We start from the raw sequence: 24,470 nt of genomic DNA, 5'->3' as shown, positions 1-24,470 counted from the left end.
TAGTTTTGCTTCTATGGAAACAAGGAGCACTAAACCTAAGGTTACCACTCCACAACACAGACTACCATACCACATAATTACTCTCAATAACACAATCCCACTCCACATAATTCCTAAACACTTAATACCACATACTTTCTATCCACATAATTTCACTGCACAACATACCACATAATTCCACTACACACAATGTACATCCACTCCACTCCAAAAACATTAGTAAAAAACGTTTACATTTACAACACCAATAGCACTAACGCTCACAAATTCGAGACCTATTGCATTGAAAATGCTTGATTAACTAGTAGTCACGTTTGCAGAGTGGTGAAGAAGGGGGGCTGTGCCTCCAACCAGCACTCAGGAATTCCGCTGCGTAGGACTTACAGGAGGTACCAGGAGGGCTGCTTGCCCCCAAAGTCCCTCTGGAGTGAAGTGGACTTCATCCCCCAACCAGTAGTGTGCCAGGAGGCGTGTTTGCTAAGTGATGGAGAAAGGGGGGCATGGCCTACGAAGACCTCTTAGCAATCCCACTGTGTGGGACTTACTTGAGGTAACACAAGGGGTAGTTGGCCCCCAAGGATGTCCTTGGGGGCTAACTACCCCTCCTATTTCCTCCAGTAAGTCCCACACAGCAGGATTACTATTTCCTCCAGTAACTCCCACACAGCAGGATTACTTAGTTCTGGTAGCAGGCCACGCCCCCTTTCCCCACCAATCTGCATACACGCTTCCTGGCACGCTCTTGGTTGGGGGATGAAGTCCCCTTTGCTGCTGGGGCCCTCTAGCCTACCTGTTACCTACAGTAAGCCCCACACAGTGGAATTGCTGAGAGGTGGCCACAGGACAGGCCCCCATTCTCCACCACTTTGCAAACATGCCTCCTGGTGTGTTCTTGGTTGTCAAATGAAGTCTCCTTGCCGCTTGAGGGTCCCTGGGGGCCAACTAGCCCTCCTGTTACCTCCAGTACGCCCCACACCTGGATTGCTGAGAGGTGCTCAGAGGCCCCGCCCCCTTTCTACACCACCCTGAATACACGCCTTCTGGCACACTTCTGCTTGGGGGATGAAGTCCACTTTAGTCCTGAGGTTCTCAGGACACAAGGGGACCTCTTCGCCCCACTAGCAGTGCACGTAGAGGCGCGTTTGCATAGTGGTATAAAAATGGGCATGGCCTCCTACCACCTCTCAGCAATCCCATTTTGTGAGGCTTACTGGAGGTACCTGGTGGGCTAGCTGGCCCCTCACCAGTGAAGGGGACTTTATCCCCCAACCCAGAGCGTGCCAGGAAGTGCGTTTTCAGAGTCATGCAGGGAGGGAGCGAGACCTCCGGCAAGTTGCTGGTTTCTTTTTTTCCTTCTTATTTTAGTAAGGAGGGCTGTGTGGCCCCCCTTTCCTTGACCATTCTGGGCCCCGGGGACCCCATCCCCTGGGGATAGGCCTTTGTTTATTATTTTTTTCTTTAAAGGGGAGAGGGTCGTGCGGCCCTCCTCCCCATCCCCCTGGCCCGGCCTTTTTTTCCAAACTGTTTTTTAAGGAAGGGCCCCCCTTTCCTGGGCCAGTTTTGGCCCCAGGGACGCCATCCACCGGGGCCTGTCCTCTATTTTCTTTAATAATATTATGGAGGGGGGCTGTGTACCCCCCTCCTGAGGCCTATATAGCCTCAGGCATGGACAATTCTTTATTTTAAAAATAAAATGGGCAGGGAAGCCTGTGCGGCCCCCCTACCCGGGCCACTTTGGGCCCCAGGGACCCATCCCCCAGTGTTTGGCCTCAGATTGGGGACCGCGGGAGGAGCCCCAATGCCCCCGTGGTCCCTGCCAGCTTCCAGCCTCCTGCCGGCATTGCTTTTGGGCAAAGGGAGCTGCTGACATGCAGCTCCCTTTGCTCAAAAGCAATTCTGCTTCACTTCATGGAAGTAAGAGCAGCTTTCCTGCTCTCGCTTCCATGAAGTGAAGCAGCGTTTGCTATGGCATGGCAGGAGCACTGCTCAAGCCATGTCATAGCAAACTGCAATGTCCCAGGGGTGGGCACCCCGGGACATTGCCGGAGCCAGCCCTGAGGGGGTGGCAGTCCCCAGGGCCATGGAGGGCTCCACGACGTAGACCACGCAGCTCCCCTCCATCAGATTTAAAGCCCTGGAGAGGTGGTGGTCCACGGGGCAGTGTGGGGGCTCAAGCCCCCCACACTTACATTTTTTAAAGGTAGCCCCGGGGAGGTGGCGGTCCCCGGGGCTGCAAGGCCCCCCCGCATTTAATCTCTATATCCCCGGGGAGGTGGTGGCCCCTGGGGCTTGGGGAGCCTGCGAACCCCCACCCATAAATAATTGAAGCCCCAGGGAGGTGGCAGCCCCCAGGGCAGCCTGGGGGGGCAGGAGCCCCCATGTATTTTTTTAAGAATAAAGCCCCAGGGAGGTGGCAGTCCCCGAGGCAGCGGGGGCCTCCGCGGGCCCCCGCATCACAACTACGCATTGCCCCCGGGACCTGGCCCACCAGGGGACTTGATAGAAACTAAGCGCAGGAGTCAGCGCTTTGTTTTCTTTTTTGCCAAATTTGGTGTAATTCCGTTCAGCAGTTCGGGCTGTAGCTGCATCAACAGTTTCCTATGGAAATTAACATGGAGAAAACGCATTTTGGGATCTCCTCTTTTTTCTCGGCCCCCGCTTGACAAATCACCACGAAACTTTCAAGACAGGAGCTGATCAGAGCGCCCCATTAGTTTTGAAAATTTTGCGAAGATTCACGAAACCGCGGCAAAGATATTGGCAAAAGAAAAAATGCTTTTCCTATGTAAACTAGGTCCTAACTATAACTACCTACATCTGACCGCCTGTAGGTTTTATATAGGTTTTAAAATGAGGAAACCATAAAGGAGAGAAAAATATATAACTACGCAAGAGACAAACGTGACTATGAGACTGGTTGTGTTTGTACTTTCTCTAGAAAATGTGATAATATTAATTGCCGTGCGTTAACAAATGAAGGCAGTAAGAATAACGCAAATACTTCTGGCGCACAAGCAAATGGTCATTTTTCCTCTGTAGAAATCAGTAGCGTTGACAGCAGCATTGAATCTGATGATGTGGTAGGACAAAGGGCACCCCAAGTACCGACTAATCTTACACCAGGAGAGGAGCTTTCTTTTTTAGTGGCGGACCGCCAGCAAACTCTCAGACCGCGCAATCAGGTGCAGAAACCAGGAATAAAAGAAACCAGCGGAGGAAACAGAGGCGGAAAATCAAACTTCAGAGGAAGAGGCAGGAAAAATTTCAACAAAAAGAAATAAATCAGGTACCAAATAGTATGGGTGATAATACTGTGATTAATTTGTCAGACATTATGTTATCAATGGCAGAAAAACAATTATTGGCTTTGGCTTTGTCATATTGCCCCACGAATTGTTTCAAGTATACTCAAACAAGAGTAGACGTTTTTAGGTCTCGTGACCATCCGGTCGGCAGACCGGAAGTCCGGAGATTTAATGACTTGGGAGAAGAGGGGCTTGAACCCGCCCCTCTTCTGCCCTGTTCTCCATTGGCTGGCCTCGTAAATGCTGGCCAGCCATTGGAGAAGAGGTCCCGTCACTCCAATCATGCCCCGTCCTTTTCGGATCGGGGGGCGTGTTTTTTGCGAAAAGTCTCAAGGAGGAGACAACAGCAAAACACGCCCCCGAATCCGAAAAGGAGGCTGCCTTTCTCCGAGGCATCTGCTCTGCCTCGGAGAAAGGCGGTGGTGTTCCTGGCGTCCTCTCCCCCTGCTCTTACTCTGTATGCTAAATATTGATTCAGCCGTGAGCTTCTACATCAACATTCTCCGATTCCCCCACAAACTGGCTTAATACATTCTTCTGAGAACACAATTTTCAGAAAATTGATAGGAAATCTTTACGCTCAATTAAATGTATTTTACTGCGAGTCCAAGATCTTGACCATATCATATTCATCTACTCAGATTTGAAAGTACGTTGAAAAAAGCTTCTATATCCATTAATTATAAAGTATAAAGTAAAATCCTCAAGTGACATATTTTAATCCGTCCTCCTAATGAACATCAGCGTTTGTATTTTTAATAACTTTTTAAAAGTAGATTCATGGATAGGATGTTATATGTCAGAACTTAGTTGACTGGTCTATGGATTATCGCGATAAAATAAACTTGACATTATGGAGATCCGATGTAATGACAATTGTTTTGGGGAGATAGTGCGTCAACTACGAGGAACGGGGACTGTTGTTGAATCAAGTAAGCTCTGGCTGCAGGAAAAGGTGAAATAAATGAGTAAGGTTGTTTATTTAGGATATCTATTCTTTCATAACCCTGGAATACAAAAAAACAGGCTCCACGACCTGCGTTCTGCAACTAAGAGACACGAAGCTGATATTTACAAATGAAACAATCCACGTTTCTCAGAAAGTGCTTGTGTAAGCAAGTGGCCAAGAGAAGACACAGCAGAATACCGGCGCGGGCAGGACGCGTCAAACTACAAAAACGGCGGCTTCTCCCTGCCTCTCGCTTCAACGAAGGAAACAAGCATTTACAATGCAACGGTCTCGGCATTGTTAAAGTTAGAGCTATTGGCATTGCTCATGACAATGCCGTTTCTTTAAAAACAAAAACATAAACAAAAATAATGTCATGAGCAATGCCAATAGCTCTAACTTTACCAATGCCGAGACCATTGCATTGTAAATGCTTGTTAAATTTGTTCGCAAGCTAAAGTTAAGAAAACATTTCCAACTAAAGAAGGCGGTGAATATTGCATCACAGAGTAGATCCACACAGGGGTTGTGTTCTAATCTTCAAGCTGCAGATGTTGGCACTCTTTTAGCAGCACAAAACTTGGCAGATCTAAATGACACACAGGGAAGCTCGACACAGGAAAATCTTCTGGAAGCTGGCATTGTTTGTAACATGTCAATTACCAGCCCATTCAGACCTCCATCTACTTTTATCCCAATGATGCCAAGGGATGCAATCGATGTATTTAGTGATTGTATGGTAGAGGATTTAAAGAAGTTGAATCGGGTGGTTATGCAACAAAATAGACAACGGAAGCATTCTGAAATCCAATACACAAAACTCATCCGTAAATTACAACAGCACACGGAAGTTATTATTAACAAAGCTGATAAAGGCGGGAACATCGTTCTATGGCCGAAAGTTATGTATTTGGAAGAAGCTTGGTTGCATCTTAACGATACTAACTGTTACAGAAAAGCCAACTTCCAAGAATAAAGACTTAATAAAGAATATGTCTTCGGTGAATTGGCACAGTGGAAGCGTGTTGGTTTGCTATCTAAAAATGAGTACAGTTTTTTGAAAAATGAACATCCTATGACTCCCTTTTTGTACTTTATTCCAAAAGTACACAAGAATGTGGTACCAGTCCCGGGTAGACCGATGATTTCGGCACAGAAAAGTTTATTGGAGGCAATGTCAAAATATGTCGATCATTTTTTACATGCATTTGTAGAGAATCTGTCATCATTCATCAGGGACACGGGACATTTTTTAACCAAACTAAAAACAGTTACATGGGAGGAAGATTGTTTGTTAATAGTGATGGACATTAGTTCGCTGTACACTAGTATTCACCATAGTGATGGCATTAATGCAATTCGTTATTATTTGGATAAAAGAAGTATACATATGTACGAACATAATAAGATGTTGGTTAAAATGATAGAGATTTGTTTAACTCTCAATTACTTCTTATTCAATAAGGAAATATTCCAACAGCTACGTGGAATGGCTATGGGAGCATGCTTCTCCCCTAGCTACGCGTGTTTACACGTGGGCTGGTGGGAGGAGCATGTCCTGATGGCCACCCACAAAGATATTTTTGACCGGCATGTTCTCTGCTGGTGGAGATTCATTGATGACGTTTGTTTGATTCGGAAGGGTTCCCCTGAGACAGCGGAAAGTTTTGTGAATGATTTAAATGATAATGCATTAAATCTGAAATTCACATCAGACATAAGTAAAGAAAAAGTTCAATTCATGGATGTGGAAATCTATATAAGAGAAAACAAGATCCATACCAGGTTGCACAGGAAGTTAACGGCTGGAAACTCCGTGCTCCATGCTAATAGTGCACATTCCCAACACCTTATACAAAGTATTCCCAATGGCGAATTTTTAAGAATTAAACGCATTTGTAGTCATGATGTTGATCTAAAAAAGTGCTAGACAGAAGCCTTTGAAAGATTTTTAAATAGAGGATACAAAGCCATTGAGCTGACCAAAGCGCTAGATAAAGCAAATAGTGCTAATGATAATGGTTATTCAACTAAAATTTCTGAGATCCCAATATCATCTGTGCAGATTGAAGATGACACTGATACGACTACTGTTAAATCAGTGGACAACATAAGACTGATAACTAATTTTTGTAGACAAGAGAGACAGGTTCGCAAGATTCTGTATAAAAATTGGCCAATTATCCGGTCAGACATGACAATGTCACGAATCTTGCCAGAACTTCCTAGCTTAACATTCAGAAGAGTGCCCTCAATGAGGGATGCACTTGTAAGAAACAGCCCTGAAGTTATAGTCTCTAACACCTGGCTATCAACTAGATCAGGGTTTTTTAAATGTAGTTCATGCCGTGCATGTAAATTTGGAAAAAGTATTCACAATATGTCACTGCCTTTAGTTCAGAACCGGTTAAAATACAAGGACATTATACCTGCAGAATGAATTATGCTATATATATCTTAGAATGCACGTGCCATCTATTGTATGTAGGTAGCACAAAACTACAAGTTTTTACCCAGCTCTTACAGCACCTTAGAGCGGTGGTTAATTCTGATCCCAATTATCCTGTGGCACGGCATTTAAAACTTGTACATAACAACAACCTCAGTGATCTCAAATATTATGTTATTAGTTTAGTGCCCAAGAACATCAGAGGGGACAATAGAGAAAAAAGATTAAGACAAGTAGAATCTGAAATTATTATGCTACTTGATTCCAAAATGCCGAATGGCCTCAATAATAGTGATCATCTGCACAATTTTCTATAATTACAATCGAGGGTAACAGCAATTCATGATGGATCTCAATTTGGCTTTTAAATGGGTTTTTATTCTTTCTCTATGGCTTGGTTTTAGTCTGGTTTTAGCTGGATTTTAACTGGTTATGGTAGAGGATATTACCGTTTTTTTAGTCCTGAGATTTTATTTATATGGTTACTGCACTTTAAGATCAATAGCTGCTATATTTATGTTTTATATTTGTATACCCTATGAAATTGATGATTTTATTCGGTGGTATTTTTATTTTACTTAATTTTATCTGAGGTTTTCTCGATTTTAATGGGTTTTATGGGATTCTTGCCGGTTATCTTCATTTATATACTAGGTTGACATCAAACAAATCAAGATATGTGACTCATTTCCGGAGTTCTAAAAAGCATAGGTAGAATATTTACTAAAATGTATAGGTAGATTATCTATAAGGTTGTTGCTGCTATAGTTATTAGACAAGGGTTGTCTTGACTTACAAAAATGTATATTTTCTTTAAATTAGATACATCTAATTACAAAGTCTGGAAATTGGAACATGACGATATGCAACTGTGAAACTGATTAAGAGATCTAAAACAAAGAGACAATTTAAGGGACGTCTGTATTTATGCTGCTATGTACTTTGTTTGTATTTATCTATGCACTTTCACGACTGCACTTTTTTGCACATTTTGCACACAGCGATGTATCATTTATTGATCAAATAAGACGTATTTTTTAAGTGCTAGCATCAACATATCAAAAGGCCAGATATTGATATCTGTATTATTATATCTGCTAATGGGAGACTCAAGCCAACAAAAATCAAAATAAGAGCACTAGGCTACTAGTTTGTTGGTTTTCTACTTCAAGATTAATTGAAATCCATGAGTTGATTATTCTTTAACATTACACTGATGGAACTAGGAGCACTATGCTATCATTTTATGTTCCGTGGAATACTAAGAAAAGCATATATGAGATTTCTATTTCTATTTTTATGTATTTGAGTCGGTGACCCTTTGATTATATTTGCACTGTGTCTTTAAACTAATTAGATCAAATGTACCATGTGATTATGTGCTTTTGTTAAGTTTCACTATATATACGCACTGATAGGTCCAGCGCGTCATGTGATCAAGACTGCCGTCGGGCAGTCGAGACGCGGCAGGCTGGGCACTTGCTTTTGTAAAGATTTTGCACAGGCACTTTAAAAATCTGCACTAAATAAAGAAGAATCTTTTCTCCATTTCATGGTCCGTACCTGCTTTGAGCCCGTAATTGGGATCGTCTTCAGGATTGTGGTCATCATATATATATTATCTACTGGCGGTCGCCAGTAGATAGTTATAGTTAGGACCGTGTTTCCATAGGAAATCTGAAAATTCTATTTTGAATAACTTTGGCGCCGGTTGACGAATCCTCGCGAAATTTTCAAAACTAATGGGGCGCTCCGCTCAGCTCCTACCCTAAAAGTCTCGGGGTGATTCGTCAAGCGGGGGCCGAGAATAAAGGGGGTCCCAAAACACGTTTTCCCCATGCATTTTTCCATAGGACCTTTAGTCGAAGGTACAGCCCGAACGGCTGAACAGAATTACTTGAAATTTGGCAGAGAGGTAGTCCTCAGGTCAAGGAAGTGCCTTTTGCATGTATTGCGTAAATCTGTTCAGTATTTCCTGAGAAAATTGCAGTTAAAGCACATAAATATCTATAGCCGCGCACGGTGCGCACACCGTGCGCGCACGGTGCGCGCACCCTAACGTGTGCGAGCGTAATTCTGATTGGTGGTTACATGTCAGTCAACGTTCGAATCGGTCGAAATCAGGAAGTATCGGCCGCCATTTTGTTTGTTGTGGGTGCGAGAGTGAAAAATAGAGGTGGCGAACGTGAAAAGGGGGCAGGGTAGAGAGTTCCTGACCCCCTAGCCTTTGTCAGGGGGTCCCTAAAGGACCCCGAAGGGTGAAAAAAACATTATTATTTTTTTTCTTTTAAATCGCGGGGTGCGCGCACGGTGAAAAACCTTTAAAAAAAAAAAAATACATAACTTAGCATTAAAAAATCCGTACAAATTCACTTAAAAAACCATAGGTTTCACACACGTTATAGTTAGGAATTAGCATTTAAAAAACCTTGCAAATTCACTTAAAAAAACACAGGTTTCACACATGTTATAGTTAGGTGGACATTTCACTCGTAAAAAACCAATGCAATTCCCCCGTTATAGTTAGGTCAGATAACTATAACTTGCGCTAAGAACCTACATCAACTCAGGGCACAAGCAAGTATTCTCTTCCTGGTGTGGCTATGGGACCTCGTAAAAAAGGGGGCCTCAATGTTTGTCCCAAAATAGATGGCTTAAAAAATATTGACAACTCTACTGAAAAGGTTGGCGTGACTACTTCCCATCAAAATGGACCACCAGACCCCAAATAGAGTATATATTAAGGGATCATTTTTCAACAATTTGGTCTTTTAGGTCTCTGAAGAAAAAGGTTATTTACTTATAATGGTAGTTCTTTAGTATTGGCTGGGTCTGGTGGCTCAGTGGACTAATGATTTGTGCTTCTTGGTGCCATTTCTACTTAAAACTTGAAAAAATTGATCTTTCCAGCTCCCGTTATTGGATTTATGTCATTGTCGTATCAGTTTATTTATTACATTTTACTCTGTATTTCTAATTTGTTTTGTTATTTTTTTTATTTTTTTGAATTTCAACATTATTACTGTTTTAGTACTGAATAGATACTTTACACGTTGCCTCTAAGTTAAGCCTGTCTGCTCTGTGCCATGGCTGAAAGGGGGTTGAGCTCAGGTTAATATAGTGACTTTAGTGGTTCACCCTGACAAGAATTGTGATAATTACTTGAGGTGGGTACTTACCCCCCCTGAACTAATAACCCAATTTCTTACAGGTGACTAAGCACTGGAGGCTTTCTTAACAGAGAGAAAGTTCTGAAGAACCCCGTTTTTATGAATTCCTTAATCAGTCTCTGTAGGAAGCTGTCTCTGTATATACTATACACAAGTAAGGTATAGTGTGCACAGAGTACAATGGATCCCCAAAGGCTTACAGAGGTAAAAGTAGATAACACCTTACTCTCTATTTGTGACAGTGTGGGCGAGCAGTAAGGCTTTATCAGAGGGTAGTGTTAAGCATTTATTGTACACACCCAGCCGAGGAATGATGTCACACACTCAAAGACTGAACTGAGACCAAGGGTTTGTATCAAAAATATTTCTTTGTTGTATTTTATTTATAGAACCAAGCAGGACTTGATACAGGTAAATATGATTGTACTTTTCACAACAGATTGTTAAAAAGCAAGCACAATGCATAATGACTTTTCTTACAGGTTTGTAAAAATGTGCAAATACAGTTGTAATTACTTTTGATTACTTTTCAGGATTACTTTTCTACTCAGTTCGATATGCCTAGATATCACACTGGGAAATTTCCTGGATAAAAGGTAAGTAAAACAGTTTTTCTCAAAACACAGTTTCTTAGGTTTCCATACAAAACACCCTCAACAGTTTTTCAGAGGAGAACAGTCAATGCAATCCTATTTGGAAAAACAGGGTTAACGTTTTGCAGGTAAGTAAACAGTCTTGAGGGTTGAGCTTCTGGAGTTAGAACAAGAATTCCCCCAGGGTCAAGGATGCACTCAAAAAGCACCCTTAGCGGCACTAGGGTGGGCGGGTGCAGAATGTTGAGGCCCAATGATAGCCTGTAGGGCTAGGGGGGCCATCAGTTAGTGGCTACTCACGAGCTGGCCACAAGGTTGAGGAAGCACAGCTCCTAGGGGAAAGCTCAGGGCAAAGGTGGATCCAAGTTGGCATACAAGGTGCACTCACCGCGCCACAGTGGTGGCCGGGTGCAGGGTGCTGGATCGACTTCGGGAGCCCTGTTGGTTTCAATGGGGAAGCTCCGGTCAGGACAAACACTGTAGGCTCAGGCACGAAGATCTTCTGGAGGCGACCCCCTGTTGGAGAGGTGAGTTGTGATGTCGAGGGATGGCGGGACACCGTTGGTTGGGCCTCCCACGGCCATGGGGTGTCGGGTGCAGGGGTGTCTTTTGGTGTCAGGTTTTCCTTACCGGCTCCGGTCGCGGTCGGGGGGACCCTCCAGATAGAGGCTGCAAGCGTCGTTGGAAGGCTTGAGGTAGGTCTAGGATCACCAGGGAAACCTCCTCTGGGTGTTGGGCCACTCGAACTCGGGCCGAGGCATCGGGTGCAGAGTGGTGCAGACTCGTGGATCTGGCCGGAGCCAGAGTCTGTTGGTGAGCAAATCCGGTGCTCACAAGACACAGAGTCTTGGTAGGGAAGGCAGGGTTGGTCCTTCAGATTCTTGGGGGCTGCTGGACACGCCGGGGGTTTGCTGGGGTAGGTTGGGGTTGGGACAGGCTAGGAGGGCTGTGGCCAAGTCAATTGGTGTCCTCCTCCTCTTTTTCTTTCAGCACGGCTCTTCGGTCCTTCTTCTCTTCTTCTTGCTTGTCTGAGGTGGCAAGGTTTGGGGTAGCCCCTAATGACTACATTTAGGGGTGTTTCTGGTAGGTACAGGTTGGGACCAATGGGTCCCTTCCTTGGGGTGGGTACACCCCCTATTATGCCACCCTCCAGTGGGAGGGGGGGCATAAGTCAAACTCTGGTTGGCTGGATCCCCCATCTTTAAGATGGTGGGGACTGAGAGTTGTGCTTCGCCTCGCCTCTCCCGCCTGAGGGGTGGGGTTGGCAAATGTGGGCACACCTCTCCTTCTGACTTGGTTTTACCGCCGATTCTCCCACCCTTGGTGGGGGCCTGTTGCTGGGAACAGCAATTGGCTGGGTTAACTCACAAAGGCAGCAAGCCTTTGAAGCTTCCCCTTCGTGGACCCTTCCCACCTGGGCTTGGCACCTCTGTCCAGGATGTGCTTTGTTTCAGGACCCTGAGAGCAGGAGGCTCTCTACCCAGGGGTCCAGAAACATGTCTGGGGGTGGCAGCTGGTGAGCAGCCACTCAGCCAGGACACTAGAGTTAGGTCGTTTTTCAGGGGGCATCTCTAAGATGCCATCTGAGTGCATTTGGCATTAAATCCCACACAGGCATCAGTGTGGGTTTAATGTGCTGAGAAGTTTGATATCAAACTTCCCAGATTTAGTACAGCCATTATGGTGCGGTGGAGTTTGTAATGACAAACTCCCAGACCATATACTCTTTTATGGCTTTACTGGACTTACAGTGTCTAAGGCACTGTAGGGGTACAGGGCTCATGCACCTGTACTCTCACCACTGGTATAGTGCACCCAGCTAGAGGTGTGGCTTACCTATGCCATGACAGTGGACTGTAGGCATGGCACACAGGGATGTGTGCCATGTCGACTCTTCACTTTGCTCTGCACCAAAACACACAGCCTGCAATGGCAGTGTGTGTGTGTTGAGGTACAGGGCCTCTAAGGGTGGCACAAAATGTGCTGCAGTACTTAGAGGCTTTCCCTGGTCACAGTGCCCTTGGTACCCATGGTACCTTTTTACAAGGGATTTACATGTGGCCAGAGAGTTGCCAATTGGGTTTGCAACAGTACAGTTTTGGGGATCATAGGCCTTGGGTACCTGGTTGGCATGAACCCAGGGCACACTTAGTCAAAGGTCATCAACATCAGGCAAAAGGTTGGGGCAGTCATGCAAAAAAGGGGCACTTTCCTGCAGTCTCTTAGTACATAGAAAAAATGTGCAGACTTTTGTGAAGCTGGAAACTGCTGCTACATGAACTTTTATTGATGCATGAGTCATGTCAAATTGGGCGAGACTTAGCAAATAATAATGATCTAATGTGGCACTGCAGACATAGGATGAATAACATTAGCTTGCAGCAGGAACAACAACTATTTCATTTAGCACATTAGGTTTTATTTGACAGAAATCTTATCTTTACCAGAATTATTCTGCAATCTTCTGGGATATTCTGATTGGAAAATGTGTTGTGCTCAGGAGCAAAACATGTAGTTTTCAGAGATGCTGGCTCTGGATGATGAATTTGACCAATGGATCTGGTCACAAGGTCCTGCCATGGAAATAATTAAATCTGTGGAGCTTCCTACAGCAGCTGGAGCTCCGTAAATGAAAACTGTCTTGGTCATGCTGAAGCTATTGGAATTATTCAGCTTGGATTTCTTCTCATTTTCCTTAGTACCTGTGGAATTAAGGGAAGAAGTGGAAATGCATATGTAAATGTCTCTGACCATGCAATCAATAGGTCATTCCCTCCTCAACGCTGGTAAAATTCACCTGCCTGCTCAGTGCTGGCATTTACGATTCATGGTCTTTCCGAAGAGATTGATCTTTGTACTGCCACAAATTCTGAACTCCTTGTTGACTTGGGATTGTAATAAAGCGAATAAACCTTCATGTATCATCAGGATGAGTTTATTATACACCCACCAGACAGTCCACACCAGCAGCGGATGCTACAGTTGACACTCAATCTCTGAGGTCTCAGTGTTCTGCTGCTGACATACCTAATATTCTCAAAAGGAACTAACAATTAAAGGGTAGGTTACAACACATCTTCTCTTTACAATGTAAAAGAACAGTGAAAGGATGAGGAGAACAGGAAAAGGTAGAGGCAGAAGAAAAGTAAGGAAAACAGAGAGTTGGTAGTAAAAGGAGCTCAAAAGAAAACATGAGGATGAACCCATGAAAGGTAACATCACAACTTAACAACATTACTTAAGAACATAATCCTGGAGCTGTGAAGGTGGCCTCCTAGCTCTGATGGTGCGACTAGGAGAGTCAGATTGTACATTACTCTCACAACTCCGGAAACGACCAGCACAACTCTGGGAGCGTCCAGTCTGAGACTGAAAACCAACATTGCCATCTTCATTCCCACATTTTGAAAGGCGAGACATGCTCCAAACATCACCACCAGTGAGCATGACAACAATATTCATAATGATGCGCTTGGGACCAAAGGATTTGGTCTCACCTTTGGGAGACCACACCGCCTTCTTTACAAAAACAAAACCACCCACCTTCCAGTCACACTTCCGTGCCCCCACTTTGTTATCAAACCTTTGTTTGTAACTCTCTTGATACTTTCTGATTCTCGAGTCGTTCACAGAATTGTTTCTGTCCTTAACACTCAACCATACAGGGTTGAGTTTAGAACAAGCTGCTCTGCCTCTAAGTTTTTTAAACAGAGAGCAACCTGTAACGCTGTTGGGAGTGGTCCTGTGTGCCCATAATTTTTCTCTAAGAACTCCTCTAAGAGGGGACCTAGTTTCGACAGCAGTTTGGGCACAGGCTCTTACCAGCCTGTTCATGCTCTCCACTAGGCCATTGGCTTGTGGAGAGTAAAGGGCTGTACGATGATGTGTGATGGAAAGACTGTTAAGGAAACCTGTCGTCACTTGAGAGGTGAATTGCACCCCGTTATCAGAAACAAATATGTCAGGTACTCCCTCACAAGTGAACGCATCTTTTGGAAATTCAATGACATTTTTAGTGACAACAGAGCTCATGCAACATGCAGAGATCCATTTTGAGGTATACTCAACCAGGACAACTACGAACCTCTTTGAGGGAGCTAGAACATCGAATGGTCCAACAATGTCGATGGCGAGCTTGGACCTAGGGCGTTCAGGTAAAGCCACAGGAGAAAGCGGTGCCGTGTTGATTTTCCTGGATTTATCATTACCAGCACAAATGGTGCAGTCTCTGACAGCTTCCTCAACCTGTCTGTCAACCTCTGGCCACCAGTAGTATTCCCTGACCCTTGCTTTGGTCAAGCTATGTCTCAGATGACCCTCATGTTCTAAGTTGATGATTTTTTCCCTCAAAGAGAGAGGAGGAATCAATCTGTTGCCCCGGAAAATTTCTCCCTGCACAATGTTCAACTCATCACGAATATTCCAGAACACCCTAGCAGAACTAGGGACATCAGAAAGAGCAGGCCACCCATTCACAATAAGCTCCATTAATGGTCCCCTTGAATCATCACATTCAGCAGGCTCTCCACTCTTCCCTGTTGAGTGCACACTCTCTGACCCAGGATACAGCACAGTCAGAGGAGTTCAAAACATTTTTCTCCAACGGCATCCTAGAAAGGAAATCGTCCGGGACATGTTTAAGGCTAGGCAGATACTCAACTGTAAAGTTATATTCCCAGAGTCATTCAGCCCATCTTTTGATTCTGGGACTAGTGCTCTCACCATTCCTGCAGGCAAACATGTGTACAAGAGGCTTGTGTGCAATTCGGACCAAAAATGGTAAACCCCACAAGTAGAATCTGAAATGGTTCATGGCCCACAAACAGGCCAACGCCTCTCGCTCGATAACTATGTAGCGCTCTTTTGCTCCCTTCAATGAGCGCGAGGCAAAACCAATTACCTTCTCGCTCCCATCAACTAATTGGGAGAGAACTGCAGCCAAACCCCATACACTAGCATCAGTAGTGAGGATGTTTTTTTAAGTATATCAAAATGGCCAATGGTAGGCATGAGTGCAATTTCAATTTTTACCTTTTTAAAAGCAATTTCCCAGTCTTCAGACCAGTTGAAATCAGCCCTCTTTTTTAGTAGTAACCTTAGGGGTTACACAACACATGCAAAGTTGTATACAAACTTCGAGTAATACTCAGATAAAGCAAGGAAAGACTTGACTTGGTCTTTGTTTGATGGAGCTGGAGCTTGTAAAATTGCTTCTGCAAGGTCAATTTTTTGGCTAATGCCTTCACTTGAAATGGAGTGAGATAAGATACAGAACTGACCCTGAATTTACACTTCTCACTTTTCAAAGTGAGCCCTCGTTCGTCTAGTCTGGATAAATACCTTAAATAACACCTGATCATGCTCATCCTGGAAAAATAGGACGGAGTCAATCCCTGCCAACCCGTCCTTCATGACTCGTTGGAAACATGCAGCAGCATTTGCTAAACCGAAAGGCATCCTAATGAACCTATAGGCACCCAAGGGTGTTACAAACTAAGTTAATGCCTTAGAGTCTTCATGCAACATGACCTGATGGTAGGCCGATGATAAGTCCATGACACTGAAAAAGCAGGAACCACCTAATTTTGTCAAAGCTTCGTTGATGTTAGGTAGTGGCTGCCTGTCAACCCAAATACAGTTATTTAGGCTCCTCAAGTCCACACACATTCTAATTTTAGTGCCATTGTCCTTTGGGGCCAAAACAATGGGGGCAAACCACTCCGAAGATTCAATCTCTTCTATAAGCAGCCTATTGAGCTCCTCTTGAAGAGGTTTCAACATGAGATTTGGGACCTTCCTCACTTTATGTACAACCGCAGTTTCACTATCCCTTAAGATTATTCTGTGTTTGAAACCTTTAAGAAGTCCTAGTTTTTCACTATAAACTCCAGGATATTTCCCAATAATATCTAGATGTTCGCCATGGGGTGTCACCAGCATTACTTGGTCGGGAGCATTAGGATTTAAAATAATCCCACAGTGTTTTTGGTGCCGCCAGCCTAAGAGAATGTCACCATGCCTGGCAATATAAATCTTGCCGACTGTCTCTCTGCCTTTAAACACAATAGTTTGGATGGAAAACCCAAAAAGATCAATGTTCTGTTCACCAAAACCCATTGGTTTAATGTCTGGAGGCAAAGGTTTTACTTCCTTAAATGCGAGAGTGGAATCCCAAAATGTATCATGTAGCAAGGTGTACGGTGAGCCAGAATCAGCAAGAACAGGAACCAATACATTTCCTACAAGTATATCACATTTTGGCATAGAAACATTACCAGTGTCAAGTCCTTTAACATCATGTACAGATTTGTTACAGCTATGTGTGATGCAGTGAATAGCTTGCTGTGAAAATACTTCTTCGTCATCAGTCATGTTTACTTTCGTATTCCTACACATGCGGGCATAATGTTCCTTTTTCCCCACAGTTTCTACAACTGGTACCCCTGGCAAAACAATTGGGAAAATTGGGCCTGAGGTTCAAGCATTTTGTCTTGCCATCTCTGTTCCAATTAGAATTGGATTTCGGTTTGTCGACTTTCGTAAACCCTTTTTCAAATTTTACATTGTACCTAGATACAGTGGCAACTGCGGTCTCAAAAGATGAATTATCAAGGTCACTTCTTATTAAGTTAGTACTAGCATCCAGGGCAACATTGGTATTACGCATTTCCTTTACCCAGTGGGAAGTATGTTCAATACTTTCCACTATGGCGATTGCCTCTGTAAGGTTGGGATTTTTGGGTACTAATTTCTCCTGGATCTTGGGGCATTAGTGCATCGCACAAGTTGATCACGGATAAGGGAATCTGATAATTGTTCAAATTTGCAAGTCTGTCCCAAGGATTTTAAAGCCGCCACATAGTTGCCAACTCTCTCACCTTTTGCCTGGGTACACATAAAAGACTTGTGCCGCTCCATTACAACATTAAGTCGTGGTCCAAAGTGAGTTTATAATAACAGTACACTCATTTCATAAACATCATTGGGTTCACCTGCTTCTCTTCCAATCGGTATGGGGTCCAAACTATCATAGATGTTTCTACCTTCGATGCCAAGATTGTTGAGTAAAACAGCCTGTTTTCTAGCTGCAGAGAATCTTTCCCCACCAATGGCTATGAGGTAAGAGGCAAAAAGTGGTTTCCATTTTTTCCACGGTAAAATTGGCTCACCGCGCTCAGATAAGAACTGAGGTGGTTGGCTCATACCACTGGACGTCGACATCCTGAAAGAGAGGTAACTTAACAAACTAATAAAATAAACTAATATAACAATTTAAAAATAATAAACTAATATAATAAGGCAAAGTAATAAGCTAACTGAAATGTTTCTCTTTTTCTTTTGCAAGTCCCTTTAAGCGTGTAGCGGTAAAACAAAGTCCCATAAAAAAAACTAGCTGCTGGTGCCGATTGGCAAAATAATAATAATTAACATAACAAATTAAAATAAATAACTTATCTGTGTTGAGAGTATCTGAACCTTGTCTTCATTTCACAGGTAGGAAAAACCACACAGTGATGCGCTGCTTTTCATCTTGGTTTCTTGGTTAGAAATGTCACACGTTGAACGCGTAGCTTCTATAATTCACCAAAATGCGGAAAGATGGCATCAATGTTGTTGATGTCACCATGGAAACAGGGCATTCATTCGTAGTTGCTCAGGTCTTCAACTCACGTCGGCATGTCAAACATGTGCGCGTGTTACTGAGAAGATGGGAGCACGCAGGCTGGGCTCGTCACAGTGCCGGCTCAAGAGCACTCGCGTTCCTGTCCTCGTGTCAGGACAATGTCGGCAGCCTCGCGGTGAGTTATTTTTTAAATGTTATAGCACGAGCGCTCAACAGCAGCCAGGCCCACCACGCAGTCTGTAAATCCAAATAATGTCATTAAAAACATTTTTTGCAGTACCACTCGAACCTCCGGACTCCACAATGCATTTAAGATGGTATAAGTGAATCTCAGTCACTCAAAAAAAAATAAGGGGAGACCAACCTTGTCCCATGAAAATCAAAACAATACTTGACAAAGAGACACATGCTGGGTTCTTCGGTGGGTGTGTATTCACGCGCTAGTCGTCGCCAGTAATAAAGCGAAGAAACCTTCATGTAACATCAGAATGAGTTTATTGTACACCCACCAGACAGTCCACACCAGCAGCGGATGCTACAGCTGTCACTCACTCTCTGAGGTCTCAGTGTTCTGCAGCTGACATACCTAATATTCTCAAAAGGAACTAACAATTAAAGGGCAAGTTACAACTAGTGACATTCCTTTGTACTGCGACTCAAGGCATCTGTACGCTTATTGTCCTGCCCTGGTAGATGGTCTACTGTAAAACATTTTTCATGTTGAATTGCCCAAATGCAGAGGGTCTTAGCTTCTTTCAACAGGATTTTAGTTTTGGTCCCTCTTTGTTTATGTAAAACATAGTGGTGGTATGGTTGGTGGGTACCGACTAATCATGCTGTTACTTTTGGAAGGAATGTTTGAGGACCCAGGAGCACTTTACAAGGCTGTATATGTGAGCAGGTTTCCTCCTGGGTCCACTTGCAATTAAGAGCTAGGTCTTGGAGAAGAGTTTGCCATATGTCCAGGGATGTGTCTGTCATCATAACAAAATTTGCAGGTTCCATTAGGAAAAGGAGGACTTTGCCATATGTGTCCACAATAACAAACCGTCTCTTGTAGTTGTTATTTTGATCTTGTCTTCAAAGGAACCATTGTTTTGAATCTTCAGAAAACTGAATGGAGTCAATGAAATATAGGAGGCTCTGACGAAGACCTGTGAGGGTTGGAACATGTTGCCATTAAAACCTTTCTGAAACTGACACGCTGTGTGCAGACTCTTTAGTCTTGTGGATCGACAACGTTTTTTGTTGTTTATGATTGCCAGCAGGACTCGCATCTGCTGCCCTGCACCTTCCCCGACCAGTGGATGTGACTGGCACTATTGCGGGAACTCTTGTGAAGAATATGAATATATATATATCTTGATATATTCTGTGCTGCCCTCGTTCATCTGCAATTCACATGATCTCCATAAACTAACTACTAGTTTGTATATTTATGTTTGTGGTGGATTGGGCACATCATTTGTTTGGGATAAGCTGATTAACTGAAAGATGCTACCATTAAGTAAAGATTAACTTGTCTGCCTTGGAGTGCCAGAGTCTTTCTCCTGAGTGAGGATGATTTATTGAATGTATAAATGGGACTGTCACCTGTCGCTGGAACACCAGCACCACTAGCGAAGACACCTTGCTGGGTTAATGTGGAATATTTAATATATATGTCTGACAGGCAAACATCTCCTTGGAGATGTTGCCTAGAAGCTATAGCTGCCGGCCTTAAAACTAGGAAACATTGTTCAAATCCCAGCCTCAGCTCAACATCCTTTGATTCCAGGATAATAACCTAATCTCCCTGTGCCTAAAAATAAAAAAGTGTAATGTAATCTTGTTCACTTGTAAAGTGCTTTAATGCCTTAGGACGAAATTTATGCTCAATAAAACTTCAAAATACAATGAAATAAATACTTCTAGAAGTCTGTGCCTCAGTGAGTGTTTTACTGCTGCGGGAACTATATCCCGAAAGATATTCAAGTCAGTGTCCTTTTTAGGTCTCACCTGCATGAGCATGCGCTAGCGCGTGCACTCTCGCTTTGCGAGAGATTTTGTGTTGAGCTCACCCATTGGTTATAATCTGTGGGCTTCATTGTCACTTTCATTTGCTGCCTTATAATTGAGCAGTGCAAGCCGAAGCCAGATTCACTTTGTCTTTTGGTTGGAGCAAGTAGTGATTGCTTCATCTGGATTAGGGTCCTTCTACTACTGGCGCTGTGATCGAGGTACTATTTTTTATTTATATTCCTTTCTTCTTCCCCTGCCGTCCTTGTTGCTTCGTCCCCTTCCGCTCCCATCTGTGTTGCTTCTTCTCCTCCGTCCCCACCGTCCATGTTGCTCCTTACCCTCCCACCTGCCCATGTTGCTTCTTCCTCTGCCACCCTGTCCGTGTTGCTTTGTTCCCTCCCACCTTGACCATGTTGTTTTTTACTCTCCCACCTTGGCCATTTCTTATTCCTTTACAGGGCTCGATAAATCCACTCGCCCACTTGCATTGTTGAGCAAGATTTATTCAGGACAAGCTATTTCTGGCAAGTTGAACATCCTCTAACTTCAGGGAAGACAAACTGACTTTTAACCTCTGTCTCTGAATGAAGAGCAAATGTGACGAGAAAACACGATTTAAAGGCATCTTTGTTGCTCACAAAGTGAAAGAGCAATAAAAATACCATTAAATCTTTTTACCTTGGGGGGCGCTAGAGAGCCTGATGCAAGATGCAAGATGACCGCACTTTAGTGCTGCTCTGCCAGTCGGAGCTTCCATCGCCAATAATCCGGCATAATCCTCGCCATCCAGAGAGCACACGCTGTGGAATCGACTTGCCTGCACGCAAGGTTTACATTCATGTAACCAGAGCTGCCTTTGGTGCTTGTTCTCGATGCTTTTTGCAACACTCATGGCTGATACAACATGGCGGACTTCCCGTGCTGAAGCCGAGACGGAGGTAGAGCAGCGTATCTCCACTACAGAAGACCAGGTGGGGGCAGTAACCGAGTCCTGTGCGCGAATGGAAAAACTCCTTGCAGTCATCCAGGCGAAGAACAAGGACCTCGAAGCCCACTCCCGGTGCAACAACTTTCGCATCACGGGAGTGCCTGAAACTACTAACACGGGCAAGCTTGAGCTGTATGTCGAAGCTATGTTAAAAGACATGCTGGGCGCGGAGCACTTCTCCAGTGTACAGATCTCTGGCGCCAAAACCGATGCCTGGCGCCGCGCCGCACCCTATCATAGCCAGGCTTCTAAATTATCGCGACTGTGGCACTGCGGCTGGCAAGAGAGAAGGGCACTACAATCTACCAAGGGGTTCAGGTTTTGCTGCTTCCTGGCTTCATGACCACAGTGCAGCAGGTGCAGCGAGAGTTTCATCCCGCCAAGAAAAATATCCAGACACTGAAAATACAGTATGCAATTCTGTATCCAGCACGCTTGAGGATCCAACACCAAGGTAAAATTAAGATCTTCTCATCGCCCAAAGACGCTATGCAGTTTGTCCGTCAGGTTGAACGACAGGCGGCTTCACGCTCAGCAGGTGAAGATGCAGACAACGAGGACTGACGCCCTTCGCTTCTTATGATGTCAATAATGGGTGGCGATCATGTAGTGGGCTGCAGGTCTGCAAGAGCAGGTGATGGATGAGAGCCTAAAACTTTGCCTGGGCCTCTGATCCCTCGGGCCATGCCTGTGGTGGGGGGGAAATAGTGCGCTACAAGACTCTCGGCAGGCACGTTTGGTTTGCTATGCATAACTGAATATTCCGGGTGGGTAGGCGGGCCTGTAAGTGCTGATCATGAGACACTGAGAGCGGTAAGCAACAAAAATCTCTTCTCCTTTCAATCAGCTTGGGGCTATGTACCTGCTGCGTTTCTCTACCCAGACTGGGCTGCTAAAAATGTATGGGCCCATATGGCAGATACAGGACTGCACGGGGGTTGCTGATCTTGAGGGATAGTGCTTCATGCTATTTGATGTTATGGGAATTCGCACAATAATGCACTTAACAGATTCTGCTGTACTATTTTATGATATTTCTGCTGTTGCTTTAATATTTTACCAGGATGTATTATAGCAAGTCACTTACTGCCCTTTGCTAGATGTGATGTTGGAATCTGTCTGGATGGGAGGTTTTGTTACTGCTCTGACTCCCCCCTGATTTCGATGCGCTGGGGGGTGGGTCGGCCACTGGTGCCCCCTCTTGAGGGTATACCCCACAACGTTTCGACACCTTTCACCGAGCACCATGTTGGGTGTTTCTTCTGTTCCCATGCGGAGAGGCATGATGTTACATGCACTTGTTCTTAGGTTGCTAATAGGGGTCCTTAGCATAATTGGGATGCTGAAGTGGGCGGGTGGCTTTGTTGGGGTACTTTTTAACTGTAATTACTCGACACACAAAGTACAGAGTTGGCTAATGATATGTCAAGGGTTGAGCGATGCAGACTGGAATGCAGCTACACTTATTCTCATATGCACAGTGTATGGCAGGTAGTGGTAACAATCTCATCACATGGGTAACATGGAATGTGCGGGGTTTAAACAACCCAAAAAAGACACGGCAAGTATTAGCCTACCTAAACCGTCATAATATTCAGTTGGCGCCTGTACAAGAAACCCACCTAACTGCGCACGCAGCGGAGGCGATAGCTACTAGATGGGCTGGTGTACGCTTAGCATCATCTTGCTCATCCTTCGCTAGGGGGGTCATGATATTGATTTTAAAAAACGTGGCCTTTGAGCTCTTGCATGTGGATGCGGATGACCACGGGCGATATGTAATAGCACAAGGTAAATTATGTGGCACTTTAATGACTATCGTCAATGTCTATGGCCCCAATATAGACGATCCTAGTTTCTACACCACACTATGGAATAAATTCCACACGCTGCCCCCAGCTGCGCTAATCTGTAGAGACGATTTTAATGTGGTACTAGTGCCAGGTGAGGATAGGATGACCACTGCCGATGCTGCGCATAAAAAAGCTGCTCTCTCTGTCCTAGATGGCATGAGAGATCTGGGACTGTTGGATGTCTGACGACTGCGCCATCCTGGTAGGCGGGAGGGTACCTGTCACTCTTACGTTCACAAATCGTGGTCACGGCTCGATTTCTGGTTAGCTACACCTGACATAAACAAGTGGACAACTACAGTCCGACACTTACCCAAGACGTTGTCTGACCACTCACCAGTATTACTTTGCATGGTAGTGCCTACACAAACACCATCTCAGTTTCAATGGCAGCTGCAGTCGACCTCACTGCTCGATCCGGTGTTTAGAGAAGGATTGAACGATGCAATCACAGACTATTTTAATAATAATGTGGGCTCTGTTGAATGTGTGGGAATGCTCTGGGAAGCGTTTAAAGTAACGATCTGTCGAGTCTGCATAGGGCTCCAGGCTGGTGTACTTAAATCACTAAGAAACACAATGAAGCGACTTGAACAAGAGCTGGGTACCTTAGAACGGGAGTGCGAGAGTACTGCTGACATGGAACCGCTCGCCACTATCCGGTCGAAGGTCACAGAATATAATGAGACGGCCGAGCAGGAAGTGAAGCACAAGTCGCGCAGATGGCAGGCGAGATATTATGGGGAAGGGGGCAGACCGGGGAAGGCTTTGGCGCATAGAATAACAGAACCTTGGGCTAAACCACACATTGTTCAGTCGATTACAGATGAGGGCATCACCCACTATGACACGCAGGAAATAGTGCACACCTTTGTGCAGTACTACCAAGAATTATACAACAGTAAGCCGTCAGCGAGTGTAGAGGAAATAGAGCAGTATTTGGAAGATATTGCACTGGTCTGGCTATCGCGTAGACAGCAGGATTTTCTAATGCACCCCATAACGCTGGATGAAATTCGGGAGGCTATCCAGAAGTTACCAAATGGGAAGGCTGCAGGCACGGACTGTCTGCCAGCAGAATTTTATAAAGAGTATGTTGATCTACTGGCTCCGTATCTCCATGAATTATACATGGAGGCCTTTGACGTGCAGCAGCTTCCGCCCACATTAAGCGAGGCTCTGATCATAACACTCCTGAAGCCAGGGAAGGAACCAGATAAGTGAGGCTCATATCGTCCACTCACCCTTATCAACACGGACACAAAAATTCTAGCTAAAGTGTTGGCCAATCGACTGAACCTCCTTCTACCGGTGATGGTTCCCCCAGATCAGTCCGGTTTTGTGCCAACGCGCTCCACTTCGCATAATCTCAGAACGCTATTCATGGTACTACATATCTTGGAGCCTACATTGCCTGCGGTAGCGTCCTACTGGACGCTGCCAAGGCATTTGACTCCATTGCATGGAAATATGTTTGCGGTCCTGCTCCGCATGGGGGTGCCTTTTATATACACTAATTGGATAAAGTTATTGTACAC

Source organism: Triturus cristatus, chromosome 3_2, assembly GCF_964204655.1.
Source record: "Triturus cristatus chromosome 3_2, aTriCri1.1, whole genome shotgun sequence".
Lineage (NCBI taxonomy): Eukaryota > Metazoa > Chordata > Amphibia > Caudata > Salamandridae > Triturus > Triturus cristatus.
This window is presented reverse-complemented; position numbering follows the sequence as displayed.